Source organism: Pan troglodytes, chromosome 11 (genome assembly GCF_028858775.2).
Source record: "Pan troglodytes isolate AG18354 chromosome 11, NHGRI_mPanTro3-v2.0_pri, whole genome shotgun sequence".
NCBI classification, from domain to species: Eukaryota; Metazoa; Chordata; class Mammalia; order Primates; family Hominidae; genus Pan; species Pan troglodytes.
This window is the reverse complement of record NC_072409.2, coordinates 16,927,274-16,948,153: the sequence shown is the minus strand read 5'-3', so window position 1 is coordinate 16,948,153 and position 20,880 is coordinate 16,927,274. Positions and strand designations below refer to the sequence as shown.

General features: G+C 48.9%; 1 long non-coding RNA gene and 1 pseudogene across 3 annotated transcripts in view; one reads left to right on the top strand and one right to left on the bottom strand.

Annotated features, from left to right (window-relative positions):
* The window catches only part of GGTA1 (glycoprotein alpha-galactosyltransferase 1 (inactive)), a 54,989-nt pseudogene extending 47,361 nt beyond the window's left edge, over positions 1 to 7,628 (bottom strand). For both annotated transcript variants that reach the window (NR_132137.3, NR_132138.3), the window contains exon 1: positions 7,223 to 7,628. The product of NR_132137.3 is annotated as a glycoprotein alpha-galactosyltransferase 1 (inactive), transcript variant 2 (transcript). The remainder of the gene's footprint in view (positions 1 to 7,222) is intronic.
* The window catches only part of LOC129136051 (uncharacterized), a 164,256-nt gene that overhangs the window by 121,992 nt on the left and 21,384 nt on the right, over positions 1 to 20,880 (top strand). The gene's annotated exons all lie outside the window — the stretch shown is intronic.

Here is a 20,880-nt window from a genome sequence, read left to right as displayed (position 1 = left end):
TTTTCAGTGCCTCACCCCTAAGGGGAGCCGAGTTCGGGTATTTTATTTTATTTTATTTTATTTTATTTTTGAGACGGAGTTTTGCTCTTGTTACCCAGGCTGGAGTGCAATGGCACGATCTCGGCTCACTACAACCTCCACGTCCCGGGTTCAAGCAATTCTCCTGCCTTAGCCTCCCTAGTAGCTGGGATTACAGGCATGGGCCACTACGCCTGGCTAATTTTATATTTTTAGTAGAGACGGGGTTTCTCCATGTTGGTCAGGCTGGTCTTGAACTCCCTACCTCAGGTGATCTGCCTGCCTCGGCCTCCCAAAGTGCTGGGATTACAGGCGTGAGCCACCGCGCCCGGTCGAGTTCAGGGCTTTTAAAGCAGGCCCCCCTGAAGATGAGAGCACTGAGACAGAGGTGGATTGAAAAATTCTTATTAAGAACTAATCTTGAGGCCGGGTGTGGTGGCTTGTGCCTGTAATCCCAGCACTTTAGGAGGCCGAAGCAGGCGGATCACTTGAGGTCACGAGTTTGAGACCAGCCTGGCCAACATGGGGAAACCCTGTCTCTACTAAAAATACAAAAGTTAGCTGGGTGTGGTGGCGTGTGCCTGTACTTGGGAGGCTGAGATAGGAGAATCGCTTGAACCTGGGAGGTGGAGATTGCAGTGAGCCAAAATCACGCCACTTCACTCCAGCCTGGATGACGGAACGAGACTCTGTCTCCAAAGAAAAAAAAAAAAGGAACTGATTGCAGGACAGGATCTGGCCTCTCTCTGCCCAGCCTCTTCCATTTGCTGCTTTTCACTCTCTCTGGCTGATTTCAGTCTGAGTAAAGCCAGGAAGGAGCCCTGCTATGCCCCAGGGAAGGTCACTGCAGCTGCTACCTCGTGAACTACCTCCATTCCCTACCTGTGCCCACCGAGGGCTCCAAGCCACCCTATGTTTGGCTTCAGGACCCGGCTTTCATGCCTCAGTTCTGCTACTTAATTTTTGAGGTTTTTCGCCCAAGACATTAAAACTCTAAGCCTCAGTTTCCCCACATGCAAAATGGGGAAAATCATTTCTGTTCTGCCAACTTCAGGGCTTTTGTGAGGCTCACATGAGATGAGTACATGGTCTTACTTCTGAAACTATGCATCAGTGTAGAGAAATCTTATCATAATAATTTTATAATTATTTTTGTTTCCCTCGGGGGTCTTACTGTCAACCCACTCTGATCTCTGTCAGCCGCTGTCTTCCAGGATCCATTTTTTCTACCCAACCTCTCCACTATTCAACCCTCTTGACCACATCCTCCTGGACACCCCATCCTCCTTCAGCTTCCTAGACTCACTCTCTCTCTCTCTTTTTTTTTTTTTTGAGACAGAGCCTTGTTTTGTTGCCTAGGCTGGAGTGCAGTGGCACAATCTCAGCTCACTGCAACCTCCACCTCCCGAGTTCAAGTGATTCTTCTGCCTCAGCCTCCCAAGTAGCTGAGATTACAGGCACACACAACCACGCCCAGCTAATTTTTGTATTTTCAGTAGAGACGGGGTTTCGCCATGTTGACTAGGCTGGTCTCGAACTCCTGACCTCAGGTGATCTGCCCGCCTTGGCCTCCCAGCATCCTGGGATTACAGTTGTGAACCACTGCACCCAGCCGCTAGGCTCACTCTCTCTGGAATCTCCTCCTCCATCTCAGACCACTCACTCTCTGAGTTAGACCCATGCTTTTCCTGCCATTCATATCTGTCAGCCACACAGGGTTTCAGAGAGGAACCCCAGGAAGCACGTGCACACCCCCAAAGTCTCTTGTGGATGTCTGTGTGGGGTTGCCCTGTGGCACAAAATTTGAACAGAAGGCAATGGGTCTCCACCCCACTGCCATCACCGCCTCTGCCTCCTGAGACTCTGTTTGGCAATGAAAACTGGCATAATGGCTGCTAAAGCCCAAGCCTTGGAAACTGTCATGGCTGGGTCTGATTGCATGTGACAGAGGTCTGTGGTCTCCTCGCCACATTTGGACAAGCTGAGCCAATCAGCTCTTTGGCTGGAGATTTAGACAACAGATATTCACTTCTTCTTTTTAGAACTGAAAGGACTTTTAGAAGTAATTCTGGGTTGCCAGGCATGGTGGCTCACACCTACCATCCCAGGACTCAGGGGGCTGAGGTGGGAGGATCACTTGAGCCCAGGAGTTCTGGGCTGCAGTGTACTATGCAGATAGATCAGGTGTCTGCACTAAGTTTGGCATCAATATGGTGATCTCCTGGGAGTGGGGAACCACCAGGTTGCCTAAGGAGGGGTAAACTGACTTAGGTTGGAAATGGAGCAGGATAAAACTCCCGTGCTGATTGGTAATGAGATCACATCTGTGAATAGCCACTGTACCCCAGCCTGGGCAACAAAGCAAGACCCCATCTTTTACAAATAAAGGAAGAAAGAAAGAAAAGAAAGAAACCTGGGTTGAGCATACTACATGATGACCCCTTTGCCTTCAGTGCATGGACCAAATCTACATCATTCTTTTTTTTTTTTTTTTTTTTTTGAGACAGAGCCTTGCTCTGTCACTCAGGCTGGAGTGCAGTGGTGCCATCTCAGCTCACTGCAATCTCCACCTCCCGGGTTCAAGCAATTCTCATGCCTCAGCCTTCCAAGTAGCTGGGATTACAGGATTACCACACCCAACTAATTTTTGTATTTTTAGTAGAGATGGGGTTTCACTTTGTTGGCCAAGCTGGTCTCGAACTCCCAACCTCAGGTGATCTGCCCACCTTGGCCTCCCCAAGTTCTGGGATTACAGGTGTGAGCCACCACACCTGGCCTCTCCTGACCTCAAATAAACTTCTGGAAAGAGTTGACTATCCTGGGCCAGGCATGGTGGCTCATGCCTGTAAACCCAGCACTTTGGGAGGCTGAGGCATCAGCCTGGATCACTTGAGGTCAGGAGTTTGAGACCAGCCTGGACAACACGGTGAAATCCCATCTCTACTAAAAATACAAAAAACTATCTGAGGGTGGTGGTGGATGCCTGTAATCCCAGCTACTTGGGAACCTGACGCAGGAGAATCGCTTGAACCCGGGAGGCGGAGGTTGCAGTGAGCTGAGATCATGCCACTGCACTCCAGCCTGGGCAACAAGAGCAAAACTCCATCTCAAAAAAAGAGAAAGAGCTGACTATCCTCATTGTTTTCATTATGTCCTCCTCACCTATCAGCAATCTAGCTTGCCTACCCTCCACTCCATCAAAACTGCTCTCAGTATGTTCCAGTAATCTCCTAATTACCCAATGCAACTTCTAATCCTTATCTTCCTGGACTGCTCTGAACCATTTAGCATGGAACTAAACTCATTATCTCTCCCCTCCCCAAACATTCATTCTCCCTTACTCTCTCAGCTAGTGGCACCATCATTCATACAGTGACCCGTGATGGAAAGCCACCATAAGATAATTCTAGCTTGGACTTGTTGAGTTTGCAGTGCCTTTGAGACATTCAAAACAAAGATGCCCATTGGGCAGTTAAACATGCGAATTAGATGCCCAAAGTTGGAGATAAGATGAATGCTACAGAAGTAGCATTTAAAGCCATGAACATGGATGAATTTGCCTGGCCCACAGAGTACAAGTACCAGGTCTTTAAATCCCAGTTGACCCATAGAGACTAACCTGTTATGTGATTTTCCTTACTTCTCTGTTGATTCCCCATTGCTCACAACTCCTTATCATGGCATGAAAGTTTCATCACAATCTGCACTTATTGCATCTATATAATGTGTATCAGTTAGCTTTTGCTGCAGCCATGCTGCATAACAAACAACCCCCAAATCTTAGCTTTTGGCCACAAAAGTCTATTTATTTTTCACATAACATATTAGTGCCCAGAAATCCCTATTCCTGAGGTCATTATTCCAACCACCATTTAGTTCTTTCCTTCCCAAGCCCTGGCCCATAATGGTCTCCATATCACCATCTCCATATCACCATATCCCTATTCTGCCCTGACTCATGTTATTTTCTCCAAAAACTCTTAAAATTCAATCTTAAAAAATAGAAGGTAGGCCGGGCGTGGTGGCTCACACCTGCAATTCCATCATTTTGGGAGGCTGAGGTGGTCAGATCACAAGGTCAGGAGTTTGAGACCAGCCTGGCCAACATGGTGAAACACCAACTCTACTAAAAATACAAAAAAAAAAATTAGCCAGTGTGGTGGCAGGTGCCTGTAATCCCAGCTACTCGGGAGGCTGAGGCAGGAGAATCGCTTGAACCCAGGAGGCAAAGGTTGCAGTGAGCCAAGATCATGCCACTGCACTCCAGCCTGAGCAACAGAGCAAGGCTCCGTCTCAAAAAAAAAAAAAAAAAAGAGAGAGAATCGCTTGAATGAACCTAGGGGGCAGAGATTGCAGTGATTCAAGATCCCACCATTCCAGCTTGGGAGACAGAATGAGACTCTGTCTCAAACAAACAAATAAAAAGAGTTGTCAAATCAAACACGTAAGATTTGTAGGTTTTACAACTGGGCATGGTGGCTCACACCTGTAATCCTACCACTTTGGGAGGCGGAGGTGGGTGGATCACCTGAGGTCAGGAGTTCGAGACCAGCCTGGCCAACATGGTGAAACCCTGTCTCTACTAAAAATTAAAAAATTAGCTGGGTGTGGTGGTGCACGCCTGTAATCCTAGCTACTTGGGAGGCTGAGGTGGGAGGATTGCTTTAATCTGGGAGGTGGAGGTTGCAGTGAGTCAAGATAGCATCACTGCACTCCAGCCTGGGCAACAGAGGGAGACTGTCTCAAAAAAAAGAAAGAAAATAAGTTATACATATCCAACCTAAAATAAAAGGAAAGTACAGGGCAAAGAGTACATTCATTTCAGATAAAATTATATTTATGAGTTTATACCTCTATTAATGTCCAGTCCCCTACTGAAAGCTGCCCCCTCCTTCGGTTGTTCTCCCCTCACCTCTGCCCCATCTCCATGACATTTGTCCATTAGCCATTTTTTAGCCATCATGAGAGGTGATGTAATGGAAAAAGCACCAACCTTAGAGCCAGAACTGCATTCAAATCCTAGCTGCCATTTAGTTGCTGAGTGCCCATATGTTTCTTGGTCTCTCTCAGCCTTCCTTTCCTCAACTAGAAAATGGATTAGCCTGAGGGGCTGCTCAGCCCACAGCCCCTCAGGCTCCAGTCTTAGAAGGCTGGACGAAGGCAGGGACGGGCGCAGAATGGGGACAGAGACTGAGTCCGTTCTGACATAGAAGTAGCAACAAGAACAAAAGCAGGGACACAGCCAGGTACCTAGTCTACTCAGTTGGGCCAGGGAACCTCATTATTTTTTACCTCAACCTGTGAGACCAACTCACATAAATGGTCCCACTAAAGGCCTGGAAGTGCTCAGAGGATGAGATTCACAGGCTGCTTCTCCCAGAAGGGCCAGAAGGCAGCCCTGTGGCCCTGGAGTTGGAGTGTAGGAGAGCTGGTGGTAAGAGCTGGGGAAATGGCTGCTCAGAGCCACCATGGCCAGACAAAGGCAGCTCCTAGCCTATTATTTAGGGGACAGGTCTCTTGGTAAGGTGTGGCCACTAGAGAAGTTTGCCCAAATCACTTTGCACACTTCTGGACCTCAGCTACTCCACCAAAAACTGGATCAGGTTGGATCTGAGCAATCTGACATCAAAAACGTTCTCAGGAGTTTCCCAATACATAGAGGACATAAAGGAAGAATGGAACTGGTTCTGTCTGAAATAAGATAGGGAAGGGGCCAGAGCCCTGTCCTCTAGGTTCCCCTCCCCTACCATGGTGGCCCTTGAGGCAGGATGCCGGGCCTTACAGGACAGAGTTGAAACTTCTGGACTGGGCAATCCCTAGGGACTTGTTCAGCTCTGCCTTATTCAGTCATTGAGCACCTGTTACATGTAAATGAGATAACTTAGATCCACATGCTGCCCCCCATCTGGTAGAGGAGGCAAAATTCACCCAGATGTAACTCCGAAAGAGGTAGAAAGTGCCTGATGTAGTCAAAGAAGTATAGAAATGCAGCAGAATAACCCTGTCCTCCACACCACCCACTCCCAGAGCCCTCCTTCGCCATGCACTTGCATTTCCTTACTCAGAGACTGGAAGGAAGGTCTCCAGTAGTATCCTTATTTCACAATCGGGGAAACTGAGGCTCTGTCTGGGAAGGTGGCTCCTTACTGGCAGCAAGCGGCAGGCCAGGGCTGCACCCTACATCTCCTGCCTCCTCAGACACGCCTGTTTCCAGGTAAAGGAAGGAGGCAGCCAGGCCTGCTCAGGAGCCCGAAGGAGTGCAAAGGAAGAGCAAAGCCTCAAAACACCTGCCTCGGGTCTCGGTTCCTTCCTGCCGGGAGGAGCGGCCCTCACACCCTCCGCGCCTCCCCGTCCCTCCCGGCCGCCACAGCGGGAAGATCGAGGAATCTCAAATCCCTCTGCTTCTCTGGCTCTTTGCGCGCTGACATTTTTTTCTTCTTTTTACTGTTTTTTTTTTTTTTTTACTTTCTTCAAGAGTTTGTGCAATCATTGTGTTTAGCCGTTTTCCTGCCATTTCCAAACGCGGGGTGGTGTCCTTTTCGAGTAGGAGCAAGGTTTGAAGAGTTGGAGGAAACTCCCGCCTCCCATCGCCCCAGTGCTGCGGGCACCCCGGATGCCAAAGTTAGTGTCGGAAACTTTCCCCATGCTGGGCGTCTGACTGAGTCCTCGGCTCTCCGAAGCTCTCTGACATCTCCCTCTCTATTCCCCTCCTCCTTGGGGTTCCTGCGACCCTCACTTTATCCCCCCACTCCCAGATTCCCCTTCCCAGAGGCGCCCCCTTCCTATCTTGTCCTGGGCAAGAGCCATTCCTCTGTCCTGCCCCACAGGCAAGGACAGACCCCTTACTCACTGCGACTTACTTGGTCGCATCCTGTGTCCCCTGCGTCTCCCCTCTCTTCCTCCACCCCAACCCCGCGGACCCGTGGGGGAACCTCAGCTTGCAGCTCCTCAGGCTCCAGTCTTGGAAGGCTGGACAGAGGGAGGGACGGCCACAGGATGGGGACAGGGGGACAGAAACTGGGTCCGATTTGGCACCGAGGTAGCGACAAGAACAAAAGCAGGGACACAGGCAGGGCAGACACCGGGCAGCGCCGGAGCAGCGGCCCGCCTCCACTCCCTCACCACCCTCTCCCAAGGGCGGAGCCCCCCGTCCGTGTCCTGCTCGTGGCCTCCGGGGACCTGGGCGGCTCCCCGCGGGACCCACCTGATCCGCAGAACCAGGGCGCCGAGGGCCGGCGCGCGGCGAGCTGGGCTGAGCAGGACCGCGCCCAGCTCCCGGCCCCGGCGAGGCCCTCCGCTCTCTGATCAGCCACCGCGCCGCCTCCGCCCGAGCGGAGGCCCGTCCTCCCGCCCGTGGGCCGGCCGGCCGGGCTTCTGCTCTGGGCAGAGCGCAGCGGGCAGGGGCGCGAGGAGCCGGCGAGCGCTGACAGCGGGCGGCGCGCTCTGCCCCGCCCGCAGCGGTCGGTGCCAAGCCGGTCCCCGCCCCGGACACAGACAGCTGGAAGGCCGGCGAGCGAGTGCGTGAGTGAGAGTGTGTGTGTGCCGGGGAGGCGGATAAAATCTCCGGTGAGAGTGGCTGGGCCTCTTTTGCCTTCTCGGGCCTGCACGTGGTGGTGGTGGTGGTGGTGTAGGTGATAGAGCAGGAACCCCGGGCATTGGAGGATGGGGTGGGGTCTGTGCTGTGCTGCTGGGAGGGGCCGCGCTACGCTGGCGCACGGCCAAACTCTGGGAAACTCAGAGCTTTGGAGGTCTGATCCGCCGTTTGTTTCCCGAGGAAGGAAGAGCGCGAATGTAGACAGCGGCAGGCCGGGGCTGGAGTCGCTCTTGCGAGAGTCCTGAGCTCTCGAAGTGAGGGCTGGGCGTTGGGCACCTGGTTCAGGGTCTGCCCGCGTTTGCGCACTGACTTCATGATCTGTGAGCCCAGAGTGTCTCAAATGGGGCTCTAAGGCAGCCCCTAGGCTGTGGAATAACTCTTTACTAGAATTATGTAGAAAGGAATCCAAACATTCGATTTCAGAGTGTGCGCTTCTGTGCCCAGTGTGGCAGCAATTCACTCAGAGAGTTGCTGTGGCCACAACTGGCTGCCCTCAGTTCTCTTGTCTTATACTGATAGCGACAAGGTCTTCTCACTCCCGCTCATATCAATCTACTTTACAGATGGAAAAGTCAGAACTTCATTTTGCCATTTGCCATTGAACGTCATTTTCATAGACTAAGAAATTCGCTTCTTAAATAATTCGGCCGGGCGCGGTGGCTCACGCCTGTAATCCCAGCACTTTGGGAGGCCGAGGTGGGCGGATTGCTTGAGCTCAGGATTTCCAGACCAGCTTGGGCAACGTGGCGAAACCCCGTCTCTACAGAATATAGAAAAATTCCCCAGGCCTGGTGGCGTGCACCTGTAATCCCAGCTACTCGGGAGGCTGGAGACTGAGAAAGAAAAGAAAAAAGAAAAAATAAATACAAATAAAAATCAAACTGCCAGGCCAGGCGAGGTGGTTCTAGCTTGTAATCCCAGCAGTTTGGGAGGACAAGATGGGTGGATTACCTGAGGTCGGGAGTTCGAGAGTAGCCTGGCCAACATGGTAAAATCCTGTCTCTACTAAAAATACAAAAAATTAGCTGGGCATGGTGGCACACGCCTATAATCCCAGCTACTTGGGAGCCTGAGGCAGGAGAATCACTTGAACCCAGGAGGCGAAGGTTGAAGTGAGCTGAGATTGCGCCACTGCACTGCAGCCTGGGTGACAGAGCGAAACTCAGTCTTAAATGAATAGACAAACAAACAAACAAACAAAAAAATCAAACTGCCATGAAAACTACTTTACCCAAAATTTTAGTTCACAGCCTTCATTGGATTATCTATTGGGGCAAACAAAGTAAAACCAGCGAGCTTGTATTGCTATCTCATGGCTACAGTTCCAAGCTATTGGATCTTTGTTTGTGTCGGTATGTACATGTCTAGATGTGTTTATTTGTAGGTACACTTACTGTTATATCTTGTGCCTACCAAATTGGCTTATAAATAAAAGAGTGCTCATAAATTAACTAAATAAGTCTAAGCAATTTTCAAGTTCACATGACTTAAGTATAACTTTAGTAAGCAAGCTGGTTTTAAAATTATTGGTAAAATAGAAATGCCTTCAGAATTGTCAGCATACATTTTTGTCTGGACTTTGTATTTGTCTCTGCTAAATACTTTGAGGTGTCAGAGTTTGGCATAGAAGGTTATAAAACTATAAACCCAGCCAAAACAAAATGATCTTGGTTTGCGTGCTTTTTTTTTTTTTGACAAATGAGAGTTAATTTAATACTATTAGCTAAATCTTCTGAGTTATTGGCAAAAATAGCTATGTATTTAACTTTGATATCCTTCCTTATGTTTAGGTGAGCACCTGATGCTCACTGGCTATTAAAAACATGGTTAGGCCGGGCACAGTGGCTCACGCCTGTAATCCCAGCACTTTGGGAAGCCGAGGTGGGCGGATCACTTGAAGTCAGGAGTTCAAGACCAGCCTGACCTCTGCCTACTGGGTTCAAGGGATTCTCCTGCCTCAGCCTCCCGAGTAGCTGGGACTACAGGCACATACCACCATGCCCAGTTAATTCTTTTATTTTTAGTAGAGACAGGGTTTCACCGTGTTAGCCAGGATGATCTCAATCTCTTGACCTCGTGATCTGCCTGCCTCAGCCTCCCAAAGTGCTGGGATTACAGGCGTGAGCCACTGGAATATTCTTAATTCATGGCAATGTGTTTGTTTGCATACAGTCGAGCAGCATCATTTGGGCCGCTCAAGGAGAAAGAACCCAGAAACCTAACATGCCAACAATAGGGTAAGAATTTCTTTCTTTCTTTTTTTTTTTTTTGAGATGGAGTCTCGCCCTGTCATCCAGGCTGGAGTGCAATAGTGTGATCTTGGCTCACTGCAACCTCTGCCGCCTAGGTTCAAGCGATTCTCCTGCCTCAGCCTCCGGAGTAGCTGAGATTACAGGTACCTGCCACCACACCCGGCTACTTTTTGTAGTTTTTAGTAGAGGTGGGTTTCACCATCTTGGCCAGGCTGGTCTTGAACTCCTGACCTCATGATCCACCCACCTCGGCCTCCCAAAGTGCTGGGATTACAGGTGTGAGCCACCGCGCTGGCCTAGGGTAAGAATTTCCTACCAGTTGGACTTCTGGCCCCTCTCTCTCTCTGCAAACTGATTGAATGACTTATAAAAGATTATAATAATTCATGACAATGCAAATTTTTGTAAACCTTTTACATGTTTGGTAGCCTTCCCAGGATCACATTTCAGTTCTGAGGTTGTCTTTTTTTTTTTTTTTTCTTTGGGACAGAGTCTCGCTCTGTGGCCCAGGCTGGAGTGCAGTGGCATGATCTTGGCTCACCTGCGCCTTTCATTTTCAATACATCTCTGCTTTTGTTGCTTCATTTTTTCCTTGCTTTGTTTCTGCATTTTTGTCCAATTCTTTGCTCAGAATGCCAAGAACCTACACACCCTCCACCGGTAACACTTCCTTTTTTTTTGATATGGAGTTTCGCTCTTGTTGCCCAGGCTGGAGAGCACTGGCTCGATCTCAGCTCACTGTAACCTCCACTTCCCGGGTTCAAGTGATTCTCCTGCCCCAGCCTCCTGAGTAGCTGGGATTATAGTTGTATGCCACCATGCCCGGCTAATTTTTGCATTTTTAGTAGAGACGGCGTTTCGCCATGTTGGCCAGGCTGGTCTCAAACTCCTGACCTCAGGTGATCTGTCCACCTTGACCTCCCAAAGTGCTGTGATTACAGGCTTGAGCCACCACGCCTGGCCTAACACTTCTGTTAAGCTCACCTGGAGCCTACTACTGGTAGGCCCTCCCCAGTGACTTGGATAACCACCTCTTGCATTTCTTGCATTTCCTCTTCCCATCCTCTCTCACCCTGTCCTCCCTCTGTCCTCCCCTTTCTTCCTCAGATTCTCCATGTCAGAAACACCAAGGTGAGGTGGCCTCTGGCAGGCAGGGTTTGGAATGCACTTCCAGAATGTTCTTGGCAGGGAAAATGCCCTCCTTGAGATCTTGGTGGGGAAGAGAAATGTCAGTAACAGTGAGCTGGGAGGCAGGGGGAGGATCAATTTCCCCAAAGTCTGATGAGCCTTTTTCACAGAAATACCAGATAAAGGAAGTGCAAAACTTCCACAGAACTAGAAAAACACACAGCCCAGGAACCCTGAGAGATGGCCAGTCCCAGCCCTCAATTTACAGATGAGGAAACGAGATCCAGATGGCAGTGACTTCCTCACAATCACAAGCTTGGCATTTGCAGAGCTAGGATTTGTTCCCATAGCTCTCTCACTTGCTTCTCAGCCCCACGCAGGTGGGGAAACTCCTAGGTCTTGGGGGCCTGGTGGGAGGTGTTTTAAAGAAATTCCCAGGAGTGGTAAGGTTGGTCCGGAGAAGCAGAAGGGAACATGAGAGTAGAGTCTTGGAGGAAGTGGAATGAACAGACAGCATTTGGAAGGAGTGCGGGGCAGGGAAAAGTATGTGTGCCCTGGCACGGGAAAAGGACCGTGAGATCCCTGCAGGAGGACATTGGGCCAGAGAGGCCAGCTGAGGAGTCACAGCAGGGAGGCTTGGAAGGGGAAGACCAGGGGTTTGCATTTTATATTTTTTCCTTTTTTTTTTTTTTCTTGAGACAGAGTCTTACTCTGCCTTCCAGGCTGGAGTGCAGTGGAGCAATCTCAGCTCACTGCAACCTCTGCCTCCCGGGTTCAAGTGATTCTCCTGCCTTATCTTCCTGAGTAGATGGGACTACAGGTGCTACCATGCCTGGCTAATTTTTGTATTTTTAGTAGAGACAGGGTTTCACCATGTTGGCCAGGCTGGTCTCAAACTCCTGACCTTGTGATCCGCCTGCCTCGGCCTCCCAAAGTGCTGGGATTACAGGCATGAGCCACCACACCTGACCTGTAAACCTTTTTACACTTTCAGATTGTTGTTTCATGAGAATGTCTTATGTATTTTTAAAATTAAGTACATAAAAACAATTTTAAAACACACATTTAAAAAAGCTAACGTACCAGGTCTTCTCGAGAGTTTGCATGTTATCTTTTGGGCATTAGAAATAAAATTTGTATGTAGTAGAACAAGCCTGAGATAATCCACCTAGCTTCAGATTCTTTTTTTTTTTTCCTTGAGACAGGATCTCTGTTGCCCAGGCTGGAGTGCAATGGCGCCATTTTGGCTCACTGTAGCCTCAACCTCCCAGGCTCAAGCGATCCTCCCACCTCAGCCTCTTGAGTATTGGGATGACAGGTGCATGCCACCACACCTGGCTTTTTTTACGTTTGTAAGAGACAGGGTCAGGTCAGGCACAGTGGCTCACGCCTGCAATCCTAGCACTTTGGGAGGCTGAGGCAGGCGGATCATGAGGTCAAGAGATCGAGACCATCCAAGCCAACATGGTGAAACTGCATCTGTACTAAAAATACAAAAAATTAGCTAGATGTGGTGGCTCATGCATGTTGTCCCAGCTCCTTGGGAGGCTGAGGCAGGAGAATCGCTTGAACCCGGGAGGCGGAGGTTGCAGTGAGCCGAGATCACACCACTGCATTCCAGCCTGGGCAACAGAGCTAGACTCCATCTCAGGGAAAAAAAAAAAAGAGAGAGAGAGAGAGAGTGACAGGGTCTCGTTGTGTTGCCCAGGTTGGTCTTTTTATTTTGTTTTGAAATGGAGTCTCACTCTGCCGCCCAGGCTGGAGTGTGATGGTGCAATCTCGGCTCACTGCAGTCTCTGCCTTCTGGGTTCCAGCGATTCTCCTGCCTCAGCCTCCCGGGTAGCTGGAATTACAGGCATGTGCCACCACGCCCGGCTAATCTTTTTGTACTTTTAGTAGAGACAGGGTTTCACCATGTTGGCCAGGCTGGTCTTGAACTCCTGACCTCAAGTGATCCACGCCTCGGCCTCCCAAAGTGCTGGGATTACAGGCGTGAGCCGCCGTGCCCGGCCAGCAACAGCCATTCTGATGACGGTGTTGCTCACTATGAAAAAGCTCGTCTATCTCTAAAATGGATTCATAGACCCTGTCTCTCAGGCGGATCCACGGGGACTGGATTAAGGGGCTGCGGGTGCTGTGCTGGCCCACAGAGAGCTTGGGTTTTGTTTTCCCGCTGTTGTAGAAAGAAGACCCCTTGGCTGAGCCAATCTGAGCTGCTGAGTATTGCAAAAAGGGGAGATTATTTGGCTCAGGAAGGAATGGAAGACATTCCCACCCTCGGCGGGGAGCTTAAGCACCCTCCCTACCAAAGAGAGTATACAAGCCCTTTGCATTTCTAAGTTCCTAACCTTCCGGATAAGCCCTGAGGCCTCGGGTCAGAGAAAGGGGCAGAATGCATGCTTAATGTTTCTAGGGGATGAAAAGGAGAGTTCCCCCTGGGGGGAAGGGGCAGTGAGTGGGCACCGCAAACCCCCAGGGCACCAGTGGCTGAGCTCAGCACTGTGAGATGAAATTGCTGGCTGAGCCCCCATGCTTAGAAGGATCACGGTGGCCTGAACCAGAAACTGGGTGATATGAGGCAGCCACAGTGGATAGATACAGAAGACTGTCACCCAAGCAGTGCCACACAGCAGCTAGCAGCATGGCATTGGCGGTAGGGAAAACATAAACAGCGGCTTCTCTCTGTGATGCCTGTATCCATCCCCAGCATCCCTGACGACACAGCACTTCCTGGAGCAGTTGGTTTTAATTTAACTTGAAGAATGGAGATGGAGTATGATTTGCTGCCAAGTGAGTGGAAGGGTTAGGGTTAGGGTTTGTATTTGTCAGCAGAACTTAGAAGAGAGGGCTATGAGTCCCTGGTGAACACCTGGGGGATCAGGAGCAGGTTACATTCCCCAACTGGAACCAGGCACTCTTTGCCCTGTCCACTTCTGCTGGCTCTCAGCATCTCAGGCCTCTCGGGAAATTCAGAGACCCGACTATCCAGGAACAAACCAGACCTAGGCAAGCAGGAGGCCTCAGGGCAGGACTCGGACCCCAAAACACATGTCTGGCCCTAGAGCAAGGCTGATGGAGGAGGAGGGAGGGAGAGGCCGAGCAAGAGCAGAAGGAAATGAGCTGCACACGTCTGCAAAGGCTCAAAATGACTTTAGCATTGCCAAGACAACAAGGGTTCAAATGTCCACAAATTATGTTTATCGTGCAAAAAACCCATTTCTTCCCACATTGGAGATGAGGAACAGCAAGCCATGATGTTAGGGGAGCCAACTGGAGTTCTGTACAGAGAAGGCTGGGCCCCGATTGGCTAACGCCTGTAATTCCAGCACTTTGGGAGGCTGAGGCAGGTGGATCACCTGAGGTCAGGAGTTTGAGACCATCCTGGCCAACATGGTGAAATATAAAATTTTTAGTCTGTACCAAATTTAGTTAAATTTAGTTAATTAAGTGAAATACTAAATTTTTAGTCTGTACTAAAAATACAAAAATTAGCGGGGCATTGTGGTGCACACCTGTAATCCCAGCTACTCGGGAGGGTGATGCATGAGAATCACTTGAACCCAGGAGGCGGAGGTTACAGCGAGCCAAGATTGCACCATTGCACTCCACCCTGGGCAACAGAGTGAGACTTCATCTAGGGAAAAAAAAAATGCTCTGTACAGAGAAGCTAGAGACTTCTTGTCTCTGAGCCTCAGTTTTCCCATCCATAAAATGAAGATTATAACATTTGCCAGATAGGGTTGTTGCGGGGAATTAAAATAAATGGAATATACAAGCAGTTTAGCATCATTGTCCTCATTATGACTTAAGGAGTGAGCATGTTGCTCTGTGCGGGCCTTTTTTATCTGCATGACCTCATTCAGTCCTCACTATGGTCCTACTAGACAGATGGCAGAGCTGGAACCCAGAGAGGTAGAGTGATTTTCCCAGGGTTGTTCAGCTTTACAGTGGCAGAGCCTGACCTGAAACCCAGGGAGTGTGACCCCAGCTTTCAGGCTCTGGGTCTCTTCCACTACTTCTTCTTTAAATAATAATAACAATTGTTATTATTATTTTAGAGACAGGGTCTCCTGCTCTCAAGTGATCCTCCTGCCTAAGTGCTGGGATTACAGACACGACCACCGCACCCGGCTCTCCCGGGGCTTCTGATCCAAAGCAGGTTGTTATCCATGCTCAGTGTAAGGTTGAAATCTATAGTGGGAATACAAAGACAGGAAGAGTCATTCTAAGAAGGGTTCTTGGATGGGGGCAAGATTTGAGCTAAAATTTTCCAAGGAAAAGCAGGATATTAGGAGGAGGAAAGTGGGACAGAGGGGAGGCCTTGCTAGGCAGCAGCTACAGTTGGAACAAAGTCGGGGCAGTGGAGACACAGGAGGCATACTGAAGAGTTGCAGGAAGATTCAGCCTACCGCTGAAGCCTCCATGGCAGAGAAGTGAGCAGGGGCTTCCCAATTGGAGCTATTTCTTTACAAAAAGGAGCTGTCATTTTTCTTTTCTTTCTTTTTTTGGCTGGGGGGACGGAGGCTTACTCTGTCACCCAGGCAGGAGTGCAATGGCGTGGTCTCAGCTCACTGCAAGCTCCGCCTCCTGGGTTCAGGCGATTCTCCCGCCTCAGCCTCCCAAGTAGCTGGGACTACAGGCACATGCCACCATGACCGGCTAATTTTTGTATTTTTAGTAGAGATGGGTTTCACTATGTTGACCAGGCTGGTCTTGAACTCCTGACCTCGTTATCCTCCTGCCTTGGCCTCCCAAAATGCTGGGGTTACAGGAGTGAGCCACCGTGCCCGGCCGTGGAGCTGTCATTTTTCTTCCAGGTCCCTTCACAAATTCATCAGACTGAAGTGCCATGTGGGCAAGGACTGGCTGGGTATCCTCTGCTGTTGCAGCCCCAGTGCCTAGCACAGTGTCTGGACCATGGTAGGCACTAGACATTTGCTGAATGAATGGAAATGGGAGGGTATGTATTCTCGTCCATTTCTTATTTTTGACAGACTTACTCCTCTGTGACCATACAACCTCGTCTCTCCCTGCAAAGAAATCAGACTGAAAGTGGAGTGGGGGTGGGAATTAGGGGAGGGATATGATGGAAACCAGCCCCACTGACAAGCATTTATCTCAAGATACTGAAGCCACAGCCAAATCCCTTTCCCAGCACCTGTTCACTAGGGTGCATTGGGAGCCAATTCTCCAGTGGTTTTTCAAGTCTTACAAGCAGAGCCACTGACTGCCTTTTGTTCTGGACTACCTTTCCATGCAAATAGCCTTGGAAGGCAGAGCCTGTGGCTCTCTGAATTAAAGGGCAAGCATGCTTACTGCCCTTATAAAAGATTATAAAAGATTTAGGTTCTTCAAATCAGTGTCAGTCTCTTGTAATGCAACTCACTGTGGGTGAACTCATACAGCTGAACTCATCTGTGTCACCCATGTCGAGTTGCCAGTTAAAATACAAGACTTCCCCTTGAATTTGAATTTCAGATAAATAAAGAATACTTTTTTTAGGAATACTTTTTTAGTATATGCACATCCCAGGCAATATTTGGGACATGCTAAAAATGTATTCATTGTTAATCTAAAATTCAAATCCAACTGGGTGCTCTATATTTTTGTTTTCTAAATCTGGCAGCCCTACTCCCGTGGGACTTGGGGGTAAGAGGAACTAATGCAAATATGTTGATACTTATGCTGCTTCTCATGCTGTGAGGAATAAAATCTTTTGTCTCTGACCCAGGAATCTTGTGTGTTCTGTTAGCACTCAAGTTAGCTACCATGTAGGGTAAAATCTTATGCTCTCCGCAGTTCTTAATAGATATCCCCAACCTAAGCTTGGAGCCTGGCATAGATTTGACTGTGAAATATATCTGTAGGATGAGTGGTTATCAATCCATAGGAACTGCCGCCAAGTACACAGAATTCCTCAGAGATTGGGAATTTGTTACTGGTGCTTTGTGCGCAACTTTACATCTCACTAACGCATTGTTGTTACCATGGTTACTATAACTATATCGTGCTTCATAGCTTCCAAAGAGCATTCCATGCATTTCCTCATTCAGTTTCCCAATGACTTGCTGAAATATGTGTGATTATTCTTACTTTAGGAATTAGACATTGAAGTTCAGGGTCAAGTGTTTTTTGTTTTTGTTTTTGTTTTTTGAAACAGAGTCTCGCTCTATTGCCTAGGCTGGAGTGCCATGGTACAATCTCAGCTCACTGCAACCTCCGCCTCCCAGGTTCAAGCGATTCTCCTGCCTCAGCCTTCTGAGTAGCTGGGAATACAGGCGTGTACCACCATGCCTGGCTAATATTTGTATTTTTTAGTAGAGACGGAGTTTCTCCATGTTGGTCAGGCTGGTCTCGAACTCCCGACCTCAGGTCATCTGCCCACCTTGGCCTCCCGAGTGGTGGGAATACAGGTGTGAGCCACCGCGCCTGGACTTTTTTTTTTTTTTGAGGTGGAGTTTTGCTCTTGTCACCCAGGCTGGAGTGCAGTGGCGTGATCTCGGCTCACTCAACCTCTGCCTCTCAGGTTCAAACAATTCTCCTGCCTCAGCCTCTCAAGTAGCCAGAATTACATGTGCCTGCCACCACGCCCAGCTAATTTTTGTATTTTTAGTAGAGACAGCATTTCACCATGATGGCCAGTCTGGTCTCCAACTACCAACCTCAGGCAATCTGCCTGCCTTGGCCTACCAAAGGATTACAGGCGTGAGCCATGGCGCCCATTCCTCCCCCCTGCTTTTTTTTTTTAAGACTCATTAAGACATTTTGGAAAATGCTTAGAGGCAAAACATTACTTGAAATTTATTATTTTTTCCTATTTTTAGCAAAATGACGCCTTGATTTTTGGCACAGGAAATGAAAAAGAACACCATGAAGGCCACCACACTGCACAATTCCAGAGGATGTTGCAGGACTAGCAGGGATCCCAATGGGCACCATTCACTGTGCTCCATGTACTCTAAGTCAACAGTGCCTCCTGGAGTTGTGCAAGGTAGTAGCCTTGGCAGCCTTGATTACCTAAAAAGAGGTGTTGAGACAGAGCTGCTTGTCTCCTTGTCTCTGGGGCCTTTTGCATATTTCCCATAAAGCCTTTTTTTTTTTTTTTTTGGTGAGACAGAGTCTCACTCTGTCACCCGGGCTGGAGTGCAATGGCATGATCTCGGCTCACTGCAACCTCCACTTCCCAAATTCAAGCGATTCTCCTGCCTCAGCCTCCCAAGTAGCTGAGAGTACAGGCATCCACCACCATGCCTGGCTACTTTTTGTAATTTTAATAGAGACAGGGTTTCACCATGTTGGCCAGGCTGCTCTCGAATTCCTGGCTTCAAGTGATCTGCCTACCTCGGCCTCTCAAAATGCTGGGATTACAGGTGTGAGCCACCGCACCCGCGCCAGGCCCCATAAAGCATGGAAGGCAAATTTTTCCAATGGCAGACAGCAGTGAAACCACATTTAGCCTCTTGAGCCAGAGGAAATGCAGTGGAGGCCAAACTCCCCCACCATGTAAAGAGGGGAGGGAGCATTATCTGCCGTTAGAGCTAGCCTCAGGATGCAGCGGAAGCAGCTGCTGGCTGAGTTTGACATACAGTGAGCCAGGCGGGCCCTGATGCCCTTATCTACTCTCCTGCCAGCTCTTCCAGGGCCTGAAAACACCAACCCCTTCGGCCTGTGGATGCTTTCCAGCCTGCAAGCCTCCCAAGAAAATGTAATTACCCCTCACCCCCAAAGAAAGACCCCCTTGGATCGCACTGTCCCTAAGTACTCAAGGGTGATATTAGTCAAGGTATGGCCGGAGGATATAATACCTGGGATGTTAGCAAATGTTGCAAGAAAAAAACGGTTTCATGCTTATGTAAGTTCAGACAATCTGCATCCTGCACATTCTCTGAAGAGAGTCACAGTGCATGCTAAAGTGCTGAGAAGTCCTGGGGAACCAAGACTTTGACTTGTTAGAGCACAGAGTGTCTATTTATATCCACCCAGCATGGGAAATGCTGGGCATACGAGATCTGGTCAACAACTCATTAAGAACCAGGCTTGCGGCCAGGCGCAAAGGCTCATGCTTGTAATCCCAGCACTTTGGGAGGCCAAGGTGGGCAGATCACAAGGTCAGGAGATCAAGACCAACCTGGCTAACACGGCGAAACTCCGTCTCTACTAAAAATACAAAAAATTAGCCGGGCATGGTGGCGGGCGCCTGTAGTCAGCTACTCGGGAGGCTGAGGCAGGAGAATGGCATGAACCCGGGAGGCAGAGCTTGCAGTGAGCTGAGATTGTGCCACTGTACTCCAGCCTGGGTGACAGGGCGAGATTTCATCTCAAAAAAAAAAAACAAAAAACGAAAAACCAGGTTTGCAGGGATGGACCACGGGGGCAAGACAGATGTTCTGTAAAGTACATAACCATGTGGTTCAGATGTCAGGCAGGCATGAGTTCAAGTTTTGCCACTGTGATTTAGAACTATACAGTCTTGAGTAGGTTACTGAATTTCCCTGACCTCAAATTTCTTTTTTCTTTTTTTTTTTTATTTTGAGATGGAGTCTCCCTTTGTCACCCAGGCTGGAGTGCAGTGGCATGATCTTGGCTTACTGCAACCTCCCCGTCCTGGGTTCAAACAATTCTCCTGCCTCACCCTCCCCGAGTAGCTGGGACTACAGGTATGCACCACCATGCCCAGCTTATTTATTTATTTATTTATTTTGCATTTTTAGTAGAGATGAGGTTTCACCATGTTGGCCAGGCCGATCTCGAATTCTTGACCTCAGATGATCCGCCTGTCTTGGCCTCCCAAAGTGCTGGGATTACAGGCATGAGCCACTGCTTGTGGCCAAGTTATTCTTTACTTTCGGATGCTACAACATCTTCTAATTTCATCTATATTTTCCCTGTTCCAATCCTGGAATCAACCATTTCTTCAAGAAAATGGAGGAGAAATTCTATGGAGTCCTTATTTCTTTTATTAGGGAACAGTATTTGAAAGTAAAATCTGGGTGCAGAATGTCCTCGTTGTTGAGGTGTCATGCATTCTAGTCCTTCTCCACAGACAGAGCTAGGGACTGTGTTTCTGTGTACTCATATACCAGTTGTGATGGTTACCTTCATGTGTTAACTTGACTGGGCCAGAGATGTGTGGTCATACATTATTCTGGATGTTTCTATGAGGGTGTTTTTGGATGAGACTAACATTTAAATTAAGCCAGGTGCAGTGGCTCATGCCACCGCGCAGATCACCTATAGTCAGGAGTTCGAGACCAGCCTGGTCAACATGGTGAAAACCCATCTCTTCTAAAAAATACAAAAATTAGCTAGGCGTGGTGGCGCCTGCCTGTAGTCCCAGCTACCTGGGAGGCTGAGGCAGGAGAGTCGCTTGAACCCAAGAGGTGGAGATTGCAGTGAGCCAAGATCATGCCACTGCACTACAGCATGGGCGACAGAGTGAGACTCCATCTCAAAAAAAAAAACTTTAAATTAGTGGACTTGAGTAAAGCAGATTGGCCTCCATCATGCGAGTGGGGCCTCGCCCATCAGTTGAAGGCCTGAACAGAGAAAAATGGCCCACGAGCAGGAGGGAATTCTGCAACAGATGCCTTTGGATGTGAACTGCAGCATCGGGCCCTGGGTCTTAGTCTGCCAGTCTATTCTCAGATTTTAGACTTGCCAGCCTCCATAATCGCATGAGCCAATTCCTTAAAATAAATATATTTCCCTCTATATACACATCCTACTGGTTCTTTTTCTGTGGAGAACTCTGACTAATGCACACACACACATTTCTCTCTCTTTTTTTTGTATATGCTTATGTATATTGATATGGTTTGGATCTGTGTCCCTACTAGCATTAGTCCGTTTTCATGCTGCTGATGAGACATACCAGAGACTGGGCAATTT